Genomic DNA, 17,616 nt, shown 5'->3' with positions numbered 1-17,616 from the left:
AAACAGGCTCAACAAATAGTGAAGTATTGATACAACATAAACAACAGACAGCTGCAGAAGGGGATGACATTACATAAACAACATACGGTGCGACTTTAATAAGTCCGGTCAACGAGCCTAACAAAAAAAAGGGGGGGGGGGTATCATTTCCGAACCATAAGCTGATAGCCAGTTTGCATTTATTTTTAATTGCATTAAGCGCTTTTTTTCCTCGATTTTTGTGGGCTTGTTTAAAAGGTTGCTAAGCAATTATTAAAAAATATTTTTATGAAAACTTTTGTGAGATGAAGTTCTTAATACTTTTTGATTATTAATTTCTTCAAAATCATATTTCAATTTGCTATTAAAATATTTCATATAGTTTTGTTAAGAAATAACTATAGAAGATCTATTGTTTACCCATTTCAAAATATTAATTTTACCTAATGGGTAGAGCAATATTTCATTGAAAATGATAAGTGTTACGTACACTTTTGTGGGAGAGCTACTGTATAAATTATTATTGTATTGAATAAAATATTACATGTAGAGTAGAAGAAGAAAAAAATACCAATACTTAGAGAGGGGGAGGGGGCGGAATATTTGTTTAAGAAAAAAATATGCAGAGTAAAAAAATTTTGAATTATTAAACAAAAACACTTCGTTCACCAGAATTATATTAGTAAAATTCATGAAGAAGAATGAAAACACATAACCATGAAACATATTCAACGTTGAAATTAAAAGCTTCAAAGTTCTATGCTTTTTATCAAGGCGCTGTATTTATTATCTGCGTTGCTGTAGCGACGGTGGAATTTTTTATGTAAGTTTAAATTCGTAAAAATGCTTTGGTCATCTTTGTCAATTGTCTAACGGGGGGAAATAAAGGAAGTACGTTTTCGGAAACAAATGTCAACAAACACACATTTTCATTTGCAAATAAAAAATAACGCTAGTTAAGCCTAACGTGGAGATGACTCAAAGTTAGTTTATACAGAATTCCAAACCAAATCGAACAGGTCGTTTTCAATTTTAATGTGTTTTAAATACAACAATAAACACAACACTAAACAAAAATGTAACAATACATAAAAGAAGGCACATTGCACATACAAATTTTAATAAATACTAACCTTTTTTATGAATCCTTTAGAATAACTGCCGTAAAATAATTTAACGAGCAAGTACAAGACTGAAACGAAAACTTCCAGAATGCACTGCAATGTGACGAAATCTGGACGAAATTATTTCGTGAAAAATTTGAGATTTCTGGTTTCGTCAAATATCACGTGATTCAGTGACGAAAGGATCGTAGAAAATAACGAAATAGTGCTCGAGGATTGCCGAATCGTCAAAATTGAGCGTTTCATTTTTGACAGTGTGCATTCATTAAAATTTGCAAAAAAAGCTATAATTAAGTGAAACTCCGTTAAAAGTTACAAAAAAGCTGAAATACTCTAAAACAATCTCTTGCACACTTAATAACGCAATAACTCTCTGAAATCATCTCTTGCATCCATCAAAATTTACAAAAAAGAAAAAAAGAAAAAGAAAGAAAAGCTATTGTTCTCTGGAACCATTTCTTGCAACTATTAAAATTTACAAAAAAAATCCTATGATTCTCTGAAACCATTTCTTGCATCAATTAAAACTTGCAAAAAAGCTATCATTCTCTGAAACATTTTTTTGCGATCTTTAAAATTTAGAAAAAAGTTATAATTAAGTGAAACTATTTCTTGCACCCATTAAAAGTTACAATACTCCTAAACTATCTCTTACATTTATTAAGATCCCCCTCCCCCTCCCAAAAAAAAGCTATTGTTCTCTGAAACCATTTTTTAAAACCATTAAAATTTACAAAAAATTATAAATCTCTGAAACCATTTCTTGCATTCATTAAAATGCCCCCCCCCTCTCCCTTTAATTTAAAAAAAAAAAACGCTGTGATTCTCTGAAACCATTTCTTGCATCAATTGAAATTTTCAAAAAACTATAATTCTCTGAAACTTTTTCCTGCATTTTTCAAAATTTACAAAAAAGCTATAAATAAGTGAAACCATTTCTTGTATCCATTAAAAGTTACAAAAAAACTGCACTACTCTTATACCATTTCTTGCACACTTAATGAAGCGATAATTCTCTAAAAGCATTTCTTGCATCTATTAAAATTTGTTCGTTTGTTTTTGTTTTTTGTTTTTAAAGACTATTGTTCTCTGGAACCATTTCTTGCAAACATTAAAATTTGCAAAAAAAAAAAAAAACTATAAATCTAAGCTATAATTAAGTGAAACCATTTCTTGCATCCATTAAAAATTACAAAACAGCTACAATTCTAACTATTTCTATTTAACTATTTCTTCCACCCACAAAAGAGCAATAATGGGGTTGTTTCCTTCAGTCGAAAGTACTACTTTTAGTCACTGAAATTGATAGAATGAGTAAAAAAAATAACATAGACCCAGAAAATACTTTCATTTTCCCAACAGCTATTTTTCAATTAGGTAATTTTTTTTAAAACAAGGACGATTTTGAAAACAAGGCGTGGTCTTTATGACGTCACAAATGATGCAATTTGGCGCATCTTTCTACCACGTTTCCACGTTATGATAATCAAGAAGCGAATTAACTATTGCACTCTACGCTTGCTATCAACCATATCGTTGCCAATACACGTGAGTAAAGATGCGAATCAAATATTTTGGACCCTGAATGGTAACACTGAATGGCATTTCATCATTTGTGATGTCACACGACAGAAACGCAAACAATGAAAGCGCACCGATTTAAGTATTTTTTTTAAATATTAAACTTGACCAAATTATTTAAAAAATGGTTAGATCCTATATTTTTAAGCATGCTCTTTCAGAAAAAAAAAATACTTTTAAAATTTTGGAAACGACCCCATTCTCTGAAACCATTTCCTGCAACCATTAAAATTTACAGAAGAATAAAAAAGCTACAATTCTCTGAAACCATTTCTCGCGTTCATTAAAATTTGCAAAAAAAGCTATAATAAAGCTATATCTCTGAAACCATTTCTTGTATCCATTAAAATTCACAAAAAATCAATAATTATCTGAAACCATCCGTTAAAATTTGCAAAATAATAATAATAATAATAATAATAATAATAATAATAATAATAATAATAATAATAATAATAATAATAATAATAATTTGAATTCTGAAATTTTAAATTCACGAGTCGACAGGACCCTACTCAAATTAGTTATTGTTTCTAGAAACGGCTCCTGGCCCCCCAAGCCTGCGCCTCCTTCTGGGCGGTTACGTGTGTAAAATTGTGTGTGTGTTTGTATGCGTGTGTGTAAGCGCACGTGCATGTGTAGGCTTGTGTGTGTGCGTAGACCTGTGTGTATTCTCTTAGGCGTGTGGGTATGTGTGTGAAGGCGTGTGTGTTTATGAGCATGCGTGTGTGTAAGCTCGTGGACTCCACCGACTTGGAGAAGTGGTTTCCGGGGCAGTACTCATGGATCAGAGGAGCCACGCCTGCAGAGACCGGTGCATGGTCGTGTTGCAGAGGCCTCTGGTCCAAGCTGCAAAAGGAACCAAACATCAAAGATGTTCAAGTGAGAACAATAAGCAATCGTGATTGCTCAAAAAAAAGCTATAATTTTCTGCAACCATTTCTTGCATAAATTAAAATTCACAAAAAGAAAGCTATAATTCTCTGAAACCATTTCCGAAATTTTGCATGTATCTACAAAATTAGGAAAAAAAGAAGCTAAATAGTGCAATTAATTCCCAGGCACTTTTCGTTCGGTTTTTATTGATTCTACTAGCTGCGTCACCCGACTTTGCACGATCTAACTCGAAAATAAAAGTAATGTCAAGTGACGCGTGTTCAACAATCACGCTTGGACAAAAAGAAAAAAAAATTAGTAACATTTTGCTGCAGATTCTGGAAAAATAACAAAAAAAAAAAAAAAAAAAGGGGGGGGGGGACATTTTAAACTTCCCGAATACAGGAAAAGCCTTTAAAACAAAAGCCAGAATTTTATTTATTCATATTCCAGGAAAAAATGGAAACAAATTTTCAATGATTTTCTTCACGCTATAAATTTTAATTAAAGCATTGTTGCGGAAAGTTAAGATGAAGTACTGAAATATAATTTGAATGGAGGAAAGCCTTCGAAAAATAGGAATTTTATGTCGAAATATTGGAGTCATAATTAATAGTTTCTAATTGCTACCTCCGCTAATTATTATCGGAGGATTATGTTAAATAGCCAAACATGAAGACGGGAAGATTACGAATCCATCGATACCTGGTTCGATAGGTTCGATGGTCGTTCGGGAGAAGAAACTCGGACATAGATACATAGGTACATACGCTCAGTTTTTAATGAGGTTGTTTCCGAAATTTTAAAAGTTTTTTTTTTTTTTTCCCTGAAAGAGCATTCTTTAAAACATTATGACCATTTTTTAAATAATTTGTTTAAGGTTAATATTTTTAAAAAAATACTTAAATCGGTGCGCTTTTATTGTTAATGTTTCTGCCCGATGACATCACAAATGATGAAATGCCATTCATTGTTGCCATTCACAGACCAAAATATTTAATTTGCATCTTTACTCACGTGTTTTGGCAACGATATGGTTGATAGCAAAGCGTAGAGCGCAATTTTAATTCACTTGTTGATTATCATAACGTGGAACCGTAGTAGAAAGATGCGCCAAAATGCTTCATTTGCGACGTCATCAAGACCACGCCTTGTTTAAAAAATCGGACATTTAAAAAAATAATTAAAAAGCAACTGTAACAAAAATAAAAATATTTTCTGGGTCTATGTTATTATTATTATTATTATTTTATTATTATTAGTAGTAGTAGTATTATTTTTTTTTTTTTTTGCTTATTCTATCAATTTCAGTGACTTAAAGTAGTACTTTTGACTGAAGGAAACAACCCCATTATAAGATTTTTCAACCGAACTTTGAGAGCGATCAACATTTTAGGCGAGTCCAAACACCTCCTTGCATACTGATTTTTCGAGATGTTTCCGGGAGTTATCAAATATTCATAACTGCTCGTGGCAGAATCAGCTGTTCTTATTTGTTTCCTTTTTTGGCTAGAGTCTTTTGCCCACTGTGTTTATCTACACAGCAGATGTCTGCTCAGCGTTATCATCTGGAAGAGCTTCTTTTTTTCTTTTTTGAGACTGTTTGCTGTAGATTACCGTTGGATAAGAAGAGCAGCATAAACGAAAATATAAAATGTTTATCAGTTTTATTAGTGCTTGCTTATTCGTTTATCAGCAGTTGATAGGAAATTTTAGTTTAAAAAGTTTACTGCAAACAAAAGGCATTTCAGTACACTAATTCAAAATGGTCAAAATGACAAAAACATGTAGTATTTTATGTTATTTTTTCCCAACAACCTAAAATGGAATAGTATCAGGTTCCCAGTGTTATGACTTGGAAGTGATGTCATAAACAAAGATAATTTAACACCTCTGCAAGCTTACGTTCGACGAGCTCAACCGGTAGCGACCGGTTAGTTAATCACGTGACAGCTAATGATCACGTGCTCCAAGCAACCAATCATCAGCTTAAAATGGTAACCGGTGAGGTAACCGATAAATGATAGAACGCTGCGGTTTGTAACCGATAACTTACCGGTAAACCGGTGAGGTTCATCGAACGCAAGCCAACCATATTTCACGCAATGAAAATCGAAAATACGCTTCAAAAATGTAGCTAAGCATATTTTCAAGCTTTGTATTTTAGTTAAAAATCTAACATTGAGAAAAGGGAGAGAAAGAAAAGCAATTGGAATTTTGGAGCATAAATTTTCTTACTTTCGTTTTGGTACTGTTAATAATATGATCAAACCGCTAACCATTAATTAACAAAAGTACAGTAGAGCCTCATTTAACATTATCCCAAGACACTTTTTCTGCGTAATCGATACTTAATACATGGAATTTTAAGCTTTCATGTTTTTTTTTTTTTTTTTTTTTCCAATTGGTGAAATACTTAGATTTATAAGAATTGACTCTCTCCTATCTCCTCCGTACTGTCCAAAGAGATACAGACATCGATAGATACAGAATGTCCGGAGACAGCTATTCCACTCTGTTTCATACCAAAATGAGATATTGATTGAAAAGTAGGGGAAGCTGCTGTACCTATGGACGCTGGTCGGAAATTCCGGTTATCGTCGAGAGAGATCCTACTTGGGGTTCAAAGTGTGTGTCATAGCCCTCTCCAGTACCCCCAAGAAGTTTCAACGCTATCAAACAAACATTTAAGATTCTATCGGTTTTAGCAGGACCTAAGTAAAAAAAAAACATGAGCAATTTCTTTTTTTTTTTTTTCGTCCGTCGTGGATTGTATTATTCATTTTTGTTGCAGGTATCATGATTCCCTATGTATTTTGAAGATTTTGTTTCTGATTTTTAATGTTGTAAAACTGTGGTCCTGTCGATGTGACTGGCTTGCAAAACCAAAATGGCATACCTTTGTACCCAACGACACATATAATCATGTGTACCTACGGACAGAAATTTTTAGTCTCTTTGGGTTGCATCTGAGTCTTCGTACAATGTGAAGTATCTCAAAATGGTGCCTTGTCATCAACGTTCGAAATTTGCTTTCAACAATGATGATGAATTTGAAGTAGGGCTTGAAGATATAGTGTTGAAGTAACCCCCACCTATTGTAGTATTTACAGACCATCAATCCCATCTGTTTTCATTTGAAGTCGACCTTTCTATAGATTTTTGTTGGTTTAATCTAAACTGAGTTTTTTGTAATGTTAGTTTTGGTTAAAGGTTTCAATTTGTCTATAAATTGAAGTTGTTATGTAGGTACATAATGAGCCATACTATCATGAATCAAGGTATCTTTTGTTTAAAAACAAATTAATTATTCATAACATCATTAACTCTCTTAAGATTAATAACTTTTTTAAAGAGTTCACTGATGTTAAAAATTAAGGAAAATTATAAAAAGAGAAAAAAAATTTCGATAAATTTTCAAAGTTTAATTTTTGTTGGATATTTTATTTAATGTTATTTCATTTAATGTTTGAAGTACTTCAATATAAAATAGCTTATGAAAATGCATTGAGTATAATTGAGTTCCTCAGACCTATTTATATATTATTTTTTTATATGTCCATGGGTACAAAGGTACAAAAATTGCCAAATTAGATGATAAGTTGTAAACTCTGCCAGAAAAAAATTCCGATCGATTACCCATTCCCAGAGACCAGAGACCAGCAAAAATTGAAAAGTAAATTTTGTCTGTGGGAACACCAACTTCCCCTACACTATCAAATTCATCGTCATTCGGTTTGACGCGAAATTTCACGACCTATCAACAAATCAACAGCCCCCTAAGTACACCGGTGAGCAGGCCGCGAACGAGGGTTAGTGAGCGAAACGAGCACGGTGCAAAAATTCCAGCATTAATAGTTCCTGTAAAACAACACTGAATTTGAATTTAATTGCATGCATGTTTTCGAAAAAACAAAATAAAAACTTATAAATCACGAAAAGAATGGAAAACAAAAAAAAAAAAATTTAGACCGAATTTCTGCTATTGAGTATTAAGTAAGTTTGAAACGTAAGGAAAGAATTGAAAATAAACCGTCGGTTTACAAAGTAATAAATGAAAATTTACTAATGGGGTTGTTTCCTTCAGTCAAAAATAGTACTTTTTGTCACTGAAATTGATAAAATAAGCAAAAAAAAAAAAAAAACATGGACTCAGAAAATACTTTTATTTTCTCAACAGTTATTTTTTAATTAATTTTTTTTAAACTGTTCGATTCTTCAAACAAGGCGTGATTTTTATGATGTCACAAATGATGCTCTTTGGCGCATCTTTCTATCGCGTTTCCACGTTATGATAATCAAGAAGCGAATTACAATTGCGCTCTACGCTTGCTATCAACCATATCGTTGCCAATACACATGAGTAAAGATGCGAATTAAACATTTTGGATCGTGAAAATGGCAACATTGAATGGCATTTCCATCATTTGTGATGTCATCCGCAGAAGCGTTAAACGATGAAAGAGCATCGATTTAAGTAATTTTTTAAAAATATTAAACTTAAAAAAAAATATTAAAAAAGGTCAGATTCTATGTTTTTAAGCATGCTCTTTCAGAAAAAAAAAATACTTTTAAAATTTTGGAAACGACACCATTCAAAAGCTACTAGAAAATAGTTTATTTGGAGTAAAATTTTTGCAAAATCAATCACGCAGTCGGTAGGATTCGAACCTACGCGGGAAGATCCCAATGGATTTCTAGTCCATCGCCTTAACCACTCGGCCACGACTGCTTGCAGATAAGGTGAGCAAATAATTTCCGGCTCCGACACCTGCCCTTCAAGATCACAGGAGTGCGTAGAAATACAAAAATCTACGATTAGCCGCTGAGGGGGATTGGGGAGTGCCGTGAGCCTAATATTTCGAAGGTCTCGGCAGTGTACACTTTAATATGAAGCCGTGAGCTGTCTAGTGGTTATGGCACAGGATTTGGAAATGGAGGGTTCCGGATTCTAATCCCTACGCCGAAGAATGTCTAGTACTTGCTCGTGAAATCCATGTTTCTGAAAGTCCTGTGATCGGTCGCTAGCAATTACCTTAGATGCAAGGTACTAGACACCCTCCCTGCCTTCCAGTATCCGGTCGAAATTGAAAGAAACGCGGATTATTTGCGTATAGTTTTTGTTGTTAGAGCATGAATAATGTTTAACTTTTAAAATACTACAACAGCGTAAAAGACCCATTATTTAATTTTGATACTCCCCTACCAGCAACAGCAGCAAAATCTTTTTTTTGCAGTTAATGCATTTTAGGAATATAGTAGCTTTTCCAGTAGCAACACGATTTCAAAAGCTTAAATGGCATTTAGGTCGAGTTCTTCTTTTTTTTTTTTTTCAGAATGATGAAACAATATTATAGGCCATATTTATTGACGTAAAGGTGAGGGACGAAACTCGATTTAAAAAAAAAAGATCGAAATCAATTCTTCTTCCCCCGCCACTCCATTTTTTCGAAATTGAAGTTCCAAAATCGTGAATTGTAGACAAATTCTGAAGGTATTGCGGGAAGAGGGTTCTGGAGCTCTCCCTTAGACAATTTTCAAAATTAAGGTTCTAAAAACTTAATGTCCTATGATGATATTAGAAGGGTCGGCTCATGAGCTATTCCACTTAAATTTTTTGTTAGTGTAGTTCAAAAATCTCAATTTTTTATGACGCTAGAGGTACAGGTAGAGGGAGGTTGTGCGGGGCCTTTTGCTCGAATATTTTCTGAAATTCAAGTCTTAAAAACGCAATTGTAAAAGACCGTATTTGTTACATTAGGAACTATAATTTTTCGACATTGAAACTTCGAAAACGCAATTTTAAGCGACTTGCGATGTTGTTCGGTATTCAGAGGCTTTCCCCTGAAAGTTTTGCAACATTTAAGATCTGGAAACGAACTTTGAGAGATGCTAAGGCTTTCGATGTATGTGGTGGGTGGATGGGGAGTGGGTGAGGCTCGGAGGAGTAGCATCTTGAAGGCTTTATTATTTTCAGACGAATTAGAAAAAAAGGAAAGAAATAGGACAGCCGGGGGGGGGGGGCAGCTTACCAATAAAACCAAGCTGTAACTATTGACAAATTTATTTTTAAAATAAATTAAAATATTCCCCTAACATCATTAAAACCACTTTGTTTTCCCAAGACACGTTCTTTTCTTCTCTTCAAAAACAAAGAATAGTTTTGAAACACATTCAACTCAGCACTCTGTGGTGGGAGGAGGGCACGGGCCTCGTGGGCTCTCATCTGATTGCGCAACTGCCGTAGCCCCTTCTGCTCTCCCCTTAAATACGCCCATAATTTTGTTATTTATTGCTATTGAACAAAGGTAAATATTTTATTTCTTAACATTTGAGTAATTTTGACTAAAAAAAATATTAAAAAATTCCAAAACAATTTTTTTATCCATCTTCTATCACCGCAGAAATGTACTAGCTAAAGCAAATTACATTTTATTTGAAATAAAATAAAGAGAGAGAAAAAAAGCAACAGCGGTATTTAAATAAAATAATAGCTTTCAATAATTCTAGTTGCCACAGGAGGATAGTTTATGTTGACAAAAGTAACTATTAAAACGAAACCCTCTCGCAGTCGGTAGGATTCGAACCTACGCGGGAAGATCCCAATGGATTTCTAGTCCATCGCCTTAACCACTCGGCCACGACTGCCTGCTCTTCCGACAATCCAGAGAAAATCTGCGGCAGTCTTTGGAGAAATCACAGACTAGAAAATTTCAGGAGTTTCGAGTCTACCGACTAAGTTGTCAAAATCCTCAGGAAAACACAAGATTCGCAAAATGCGCAAGTCCGCAGAAATTTGGAGTTGCAGGAGCAGCAACCTCTATAGTGTTTTCCTGTGCATTTTGACAATTTAATCGGTAGACTCGAAATTCCTGAAATTTTCTGTCGTCCGTGATCTTTCCAAAGACTGTGCGGCAGATTTTCTCCTGATCGTTGAAAAAGCAGGCAGTCGTGGCCGAGTGGTTAAGGCGATGGACTAGAAATCCATTGGGATCTTCCCGCGTAGGTTCGAATCCTACCGACTGCGAGAGGGTTTTGGTTTTAGAATAAGTTCTTTTAACATTAACTTTCCTTCTGTGCTAATTTGAATCATTGAAAGTTGATTTAATCTTTTTTTTTATATATATATATATATTATAACCGCTATCGCTTTTTTTCCGTCCCCTTATTTTATTTCAAGCTTCAACGGAAGAATTTTGTAAAATATTTGATAACATTGTTCGATGATTTAAAAATGTCTGATCCGACACCAGAGGCGCCGCGCCACCCCGATGAGAGGTCACTGAGACCTCCCAAAAATTTTCTTATTTGTCAAACAAAAGTGTCATCCTTCGGCAAAATTGAGAATTTTCGCTCTCCCAAAAATTTAAGTTTGGAGCGCCCCTGTCTGACACACAAAAATGAATAATTTTTTGAATTTCCTCCTTTTTTCTATTAGCTCAATTCATTTCAAAAAAAAAAAAAAAAAATCTCATTTTCTTTCTTAGTTTTTTCTTTCTTAATTAGCTGTTGCATTTTACATGTTTATAAAAATAGGGGTGAAACAGGAGAGACAGCATACAAGACCATGAGGTGAATGCGTCACATTTCGAGCAGTATTATATAATTAAAATAAATTTAAACCACTGAAATAGTTACGTTAGACTTTTTTTTTATCACCCACGAAATCTAATATCTTCATTTATGACTAAAAATTATCTAAATTTTGAGCATTTATTAATCATAAAAAGAAGTTCCTATACTTGTATGAAAGTATGGGCTCTGGAGCGCAATAGCGATGAGCACCGTCGTTAACAGTCTACTTTCTAAAAATTCGCAGTAAATAAAAAGTGCAGTAACTGAGCTCCCGTGAGCTTCCAGGCAAATTAAGCCGTCAAATATATTGTAGCAAATTATCCCTGCGGAGTTACAGGGAGAATGACCGACTCAGGCTCTGACTCTAGGAATTTGCGAGCCTACGACTCCGACTCATTTGCCCCAGAAGCAGTCCGACTTCGACTCCACGACTCCGGTTCAAATTCCACAGCCCTGTCAGCGTTGCAGATTTAGAGGGATTATGACCGATTCCGACCCAAAAATTTTTTAAAGCATGCGATACCCGACTTCCCTTTAACCCAAAATCAGTCCTAACTCCGTCTCCGCAGCTCGGCATAGCAGCACTTTATACTTGCTTGTATTCTGTCGCAGTCGGTATTTTAAATTTTTTAGTTTCTTTTACGCGAATAAATGCAATCTTATATTTTAAAAGGCAATTGTATGAATCTCCGTATGCATCTACGTATGTATGTCACTCGAACTTCGTGAGAACGCCAGAGAGTTCAGAATCGAACCAGGTATCGATAGATTCGTAATTTTTCGGATATTATGTTTCGGCAGTTTTCGTTTTTCTACGATTATAACTAACGGAGATATCAATTAAAACGTAAATTCTCAGGGACGTTTCTACTGCTGAGCTAGTGTGTAGAAATCACACTGGCACGAAACTTAGCACTTTGCCAAACCCTACTCTCGGTTCTTCGTTTTACAAGTTTATGTTTTTTCAGCTCTGCAAAACAAGGGCCTTTTTTTTGTATATAGCTTATATTTTCTCTCTCTCTCTCTCTCTTTCTTTCTTTTATTTAATGCGCAAGTGATTAAATGTTCAAGTTCATGGTAAGATGGAGGATGGAGAAGCGCTGTAGATTGGGAATTGAATGGTTCTAGAGGTTCGTCGTGCCGAAAATTAGAGCACTGCCCGCTAATTAATGTACCGTCGCATTTGGTGAGAGTGAAGCCCGTAAAGTACACCGCCGAAGACGGTGTACACCATTGCAGATCGACCTTTTTTTTTTTTTTTTTGAACTTTTGTTGAAATTAATAATCCTAAATATATTAGTAAGTAATATATTTTTGAATAAATAATTTATACAGGCTGCTTCTTGATTTTGGTTTAAAAGGTTGTACCAAAAACGAAGTGAATTTCGCAAACTTTGAGTTATTTTTTGAGGTATCGCGATTAACAGATGATTTTTTAATCGCTATTTTTTTTTTCTTTCTTCATTTTGTCGCCTTGCGCCCTGTAGCAGCCGCTAATTTTGCCCTTTAGAAGGCCACGACGCTTTTCTCGTTTCTTCAATTACCGCTTATGTGAAACCTTAATTCCCCCACAAGCGTTCTTGAAAAACAACTCCAGCGAATCTTTCGAAATAGAAGCCGGAGCACCCTTCTTCGGGGCCAACATATGGCACAGAAAACCGTGAAGTTCATGTCGATATTCCATCTTGCCTGTACGTGACAGTTTCCACGAATAGGGCATGCGAAGGTTGCGCTCCCCTCTGAAAAATCAGATTACCTTGACGCTGAGTCAAAACTGCTGACGCTGTACCTATCTCTTATCTCTTGACAGAATTTGAACAGAAAAGGGCTCTCTGTGTCCCCTTCATGCGGGAATGGATGATCTATAATTTTTTATGCCGCGCTCCCTACTTTAGAATGGAATATTGTCATTTTGGAAGCGGAGCAATTTATAGGCTGCAAGACTGGAAAGCGTGAAAAATTTCGCATTGTGTTCATTTGTCTTTCTTAGAAGCAAATCGTTTGTTTTTTCACGCAGCTTCGAAGAATTTTACGTCGAACGAAGTTATTTTTTTTTTCGGTAGAAAGAGAGAAAATGGCAACCAACTTTTCTCTCACAAATCAGTGGCATATATTCCGGTTTCGATCCCCGCTGGTCGAAGACCCACCGTCGTCATTAAAGGGGACTGGGCGACGTTAAATATGCTCGTGGTCTCAATGTCCTCCAAGTGAAACGATACCTCTGGGGGTGCTAGTACCAGGTAGCTATTAGCTCTTGGACTAGTTCTAAATTCTCATTAACTGTTCGATCCGGTGATGGTGCTGCCATCTATCGGTATATAAAATAATGGAGGCAAGGCACTAGTATGCAGACCTCGACATAAAATACAGTTGAAGTCAGTTGTGACTCTTGAATAGAAATAGAAATAGAAATATATTCCGGTTAGGGCCGTGGTAGCCCGATCGGTAGAGTGTTGGATTCGGGGCCGGAGGGTCCTGAGTTCGAACCTCGATGGTCGAAGACCCACCGTCGTCATTAAAGGGGGCTGGGCAACGTTAAATATGCTCGTGGTCTCAATGTCCTCCAAGTGAAACGATACCTCTGGGGGTGTTAGCACCAGGTAGCTATTAGCTCCTGGTCTAGTTCTAAATTCTCATTAACTGTTCGATCCGGTGATGGTGCTGCCATCTATCGGTATATAAAATAATGGAGGCAAGGCACTTAGTATGCAGTCCTCGACATAAATATAGTTGTAGTCAGTTGAGACTCTGAATAGGATATATTCCGGTTAAGTTCTTACAGGAATTAAAATGGAGGGAGAAAGTCCGATCACTGACTTAGCGAAAGCTGACCCAAAGACCCAAAGTCACGTGACTCAACAACGACGAATGGTGGCACGTTTTGCATGAAACAAGGGAAAGAGACCTGATTTCTTCCAATGCTTTGCTTTAAAATCTATCACGTGACTTGGGATACTGGTTTCATGAATGAAAGTCTTCACTCCCTCCATTTTATCTATTCTCAATGGTCAATTTAGGCTAGCTACTGTCCAACCACGGATTGCATGGAATTTTCAAACGTCCAGATAAGACGAATCTATGTGAATAAGGGAGAAAAGTAAAATTTTGATGCGCGTATTCCGCTCATTTCAATGAGTCTCTGCTTCTGCAAAAGCTGACATCGGTAAAAAAATAACAGGTTCGTCCATTTCCGGCTGTAAAACGGATGTTTGTCTTTCCATACTATCCGTGGTAAGACAGTACAAAAGACGACGAATAAAGATTCGTAAAAGTAGGAGTGTAACACTAGGGGCACCACGAACTTGAGTTTCTGAGAGGGTGGAAGTTTGACGAATGGAACTACAAATTTTGCCGAGTGGTGATTATTTTGCCGAATGGAACTCGAAACTTCGCCGAATGATGATAATTTTGCCGAATAGAGCTCCAAATTTTGCCGGATGGTGATCGTTTTGTCGAATTGTCAGACACAATTTTCCAAATAATTTTTGGGAGGTCACAGTGATAACACGCAAGAGTGTTCATTTCTTTCATAAAAAAGGAGATACAGTTATGGGCGCCCATATGTAGAAATTAGAATTTCCTTGCTTTTAGTACTTTTTCTTTGAGAAAATTTAAAAACGTTTTTTTCTCCAGCCATTAATGAATAAGTTATTAAAAATGTCAAATTTAATCTGTACTGAAATCGGTTTCCATGGGGAAAATATTCTGCTTATCGGTGCCCATGGATACAGTCATACCTGTGTAAGTCGATCACTTGCGATGCATTACTTTTGTGGCAAACTTAGGCAAGTGGTCAACTAATAGGAGTTAATATGTATGACATAGGACAAATTCTGTACCTGAGAAAATCGATCAACTTAGACAGGGGGTCAACTTAAAAGGGTGGTCAATTTTACAGGTTTTACTGAGCAATCTAAAGAAACATTCACTTTAGTTCTTCATAAAGTTGAAAAGCCTTGTTGGCATAGCATATTTTTTATAATAAGATGTCTGACCTTGAGAGAGTTCATTTCTATTTGTTTAAAGTTGAAGAATTTTTACATTAGCAGAAGGACAGTGACGATCGTAGTACTTATTGGTGAAGCAAACTGGGTTTCATCAGTCCTATTTCAACAAATGGAATCGTTCAATCCTTTGCTTTACCTTCATGGTTAAGTTAGCAAAAGGTGGATACTTTGTTTTTAATAAATCAGTCAATTAGAGCGGTTTTATTTTTTAAAAGATGTGCATTGTAGCCGATATCAACTTCATGCCGCTATCAAAACAACAAGTTTCGCCATCAAATTCACTTTTGTTAGATATTCATCATCATAATCCTTTTTTTTTTTGGGAGGGGGGGCGAGTAAAACACGAATATTTTGGATTTTTGAGAGAACGCTAAAAATTTTGAGTTATCATATAGAAATTTCTCATTAAAACTCTTTTTTTTTGGGGGGGGGGGCAAGTTAAGCACAACTATTCTCTATTTTTACGATAGCACTAAAAATTATCAGTCATCACATAGATATTCATCATCATAATTTTTTCTTTTGGGCGAGTCAAACTTCCAAACTTCACCTCTCGCTATATCTCTCTCTAGAGGTAATAGGTGTTGTCGAAAGAAGCTCTTTCTCAACGAAAGGTCAACGATCGCCATTTGAGGGGATTTCAGTGAAACCTTACTATTAGGGGCTTGCTGACCTTGGACCTGGTTTTGAGGGTCAGAGAAGAGCCCTACCTCAATGAAAGAAAAGCAGCATTCGTCAGGTTTCTGGGATCCTTTCATTCTTTTGTAAAAAGATTTCCTGTAGCCTCTAGCATCATGCTAAAGGAAAAATGAAAGTAGAATTCATGCGTGTGTGTGGACAACTCTCTGAATAGAAAGTAACTCGCTAAGCATTAAAAAGGAACAGCCTTAGGGTGCATAGCTAAAACTTTGTTAAATAGTAGACGTACTCTAATCAGGAGAGCCCCAAACTAAAATTTTTTGGAAGGGGAAATATTCTTGATTTGCTGAATGAAATTTCAATTTTAGCTCATGATAAAATACGATCATGCACACATATACGTATAAAACATCTAATGAGAAGGAACATTCGACGTCACTGAAAATTTTTTTTAAAAAGTTTTAAAAGGTAAAAACTATTTCAATGTTTCAATATTGTTTCGAAATTTGTCGAATCGTCCGCAAAATTTTACCGAATAAGGAAACTTTTGGGAGGTCACAATGACCTCCCATTGGGGAGCCCTGACTCTAAATGTTGCATAGTTGCTTAACAGCTTAACCAACAAGTATTTCACGCCAGGGGCGTACACAAAAATTTTGGGGCTCGTCACAAATAACTTTTCCGGGCCGCTTGCATATTGTTTACCCCTATATTTCACGCTTAGTTTTTAAAATATTGGGCCCCGTTCAGGCACGGTTCCGGGCCAACAGGTGTCCCTTCTCCCCCCTCCCCCTGTGCACGCCCCTGTTTCGTGCATGTTGTGCTGGTTTTATTCTTACGTCTTTTGACCTTTAGCAACGTTTTACTTTTTTCTTCACTTCTTTATTCCAGCAGGGAATGTTTGTCTACTTACTTATGCTTACAGGAATATTTGCCTACTTATAGTGGATCAAGGCTTCTCAGGGCCTGATTACCACACTGGCCAACTACGCCTGGGCCTGGAGCCCCATTTTGCTAAGGAGCCCCAAATTACTTAAAGAATTATGCATAGCATTACAACTATGTGAAAAATTCATGTATTTTTTTAAATAATAATCAAAAATCATGACTTGTTGATTGTAAAAACTTCTTTATTGGAGAATTTTTATTGATTCTGTCAGTAACGAATTTACTTATCACAATTATAAGGGGCCACGATCGGAATTCATAAACACACATGATAAATGATTTAATACATAGTTCTGAGATAGACAAAGAGGCCCTCAAAAATGCAATCAAATGGGCCCCAAACCAATAAATCAACCACTGCATTCCGCTATAGTCTTTAGGGGGCCTCCAGATTATTGTGGGCATAGGGCGTCACGTTCAGTTAGTCGGGCCCTGAGGCTTCTTCTTACTTTTTTACTTCCCGATCCCGAACCCCTCCCTTTTTAAATTTTACGTCTTTTGAACTTCAACAACTTTTTTATTCGTCACATCTTTTGTTCCAGGAACAGTTGTCTACTTATTTGTGTATTGGAAGCAATCATTTAGAAAGAGGAGTATAACCAAATGTAAAAAATTGGTGAAAAAAAAAGAAAAGCATGCTTGGAGGGTTTTTTATTTTTACAATCGACTATTCTGTGCTACATGAGAAAGAGAGAGAACACTGAAAAAACAGGAACGGGATACAATTAAACGGGGGAAAGTCAAACTGCTTATGTAGCAAACTTTATTTGTAAGTTATGTTACGAAAAAGTTCATTGTTTCCCCCTGTATATTCTTCACCAATCAGATCAGATAAAAATTTTCATTCGTCAGGAGTAATGATTGAGAGAGAGAGAGAGAATTATACT

At 35.7% G+C, this 17,616-nt stretch overlaps 1 protein-coding gene and 3 non-coding genes across 5 annotated transcripts in view; 2 read left to right on the top strand and 2 right to left on the bottom strand.

Annotated features, from left to right (window-relative positions):
- Positions 1–17,616, top strand: part of LOC129227412 (FERM domain-containing protein 4A-like) — a 496,557-nt gene that overhangs the window by 171,698 nt on the left and 307,243 nt on the right. The window lies entirely within an intron of this gene.
- Trnas-aga (transfer RNA serine (anticodon AGA)) lies at positions 8,211–8,292 on the bottom strand. Its single transcript has one exon. It is a non-coding gene; the product is annotated as a tRNA-Ser (tRNA).
- On the bottom strand, positions 10,127–10,208 carry Trnas-aga (transfer RNA serine (anticodon AGA)). The gene has a single exon. It is a non-coding gene; the product is annotated as a tRNA-Ser (tRNA).
- On the top strand, positions 10,506–10,587 carry Trnas-aga (transfer RNA serine (anticodon AGA)). The gene has a single exon. It is a non-coding gene; the product is annotated as a tRNA-Ser (tRNA).

The sequence above is a fragment of the Uloborus diversus genome, chromosome 8 (genome assembly GCF_026930045.1).
Source record: "Uloborus diversus isolate 005 chromosome 8, Udiv.v.3.1, whole genome shotgun sequence".
Lineage (NCBI taxonomy): Eukaryota > Metazoa > Arthropoda > Arachnida > Araneae > Uloboridae > Uloborus > Uloborus diversus.
Note: the sequence above shows the minus strand (reverse complement) of the source record. Positions and strands in the feature narration are given on the sequence as shown.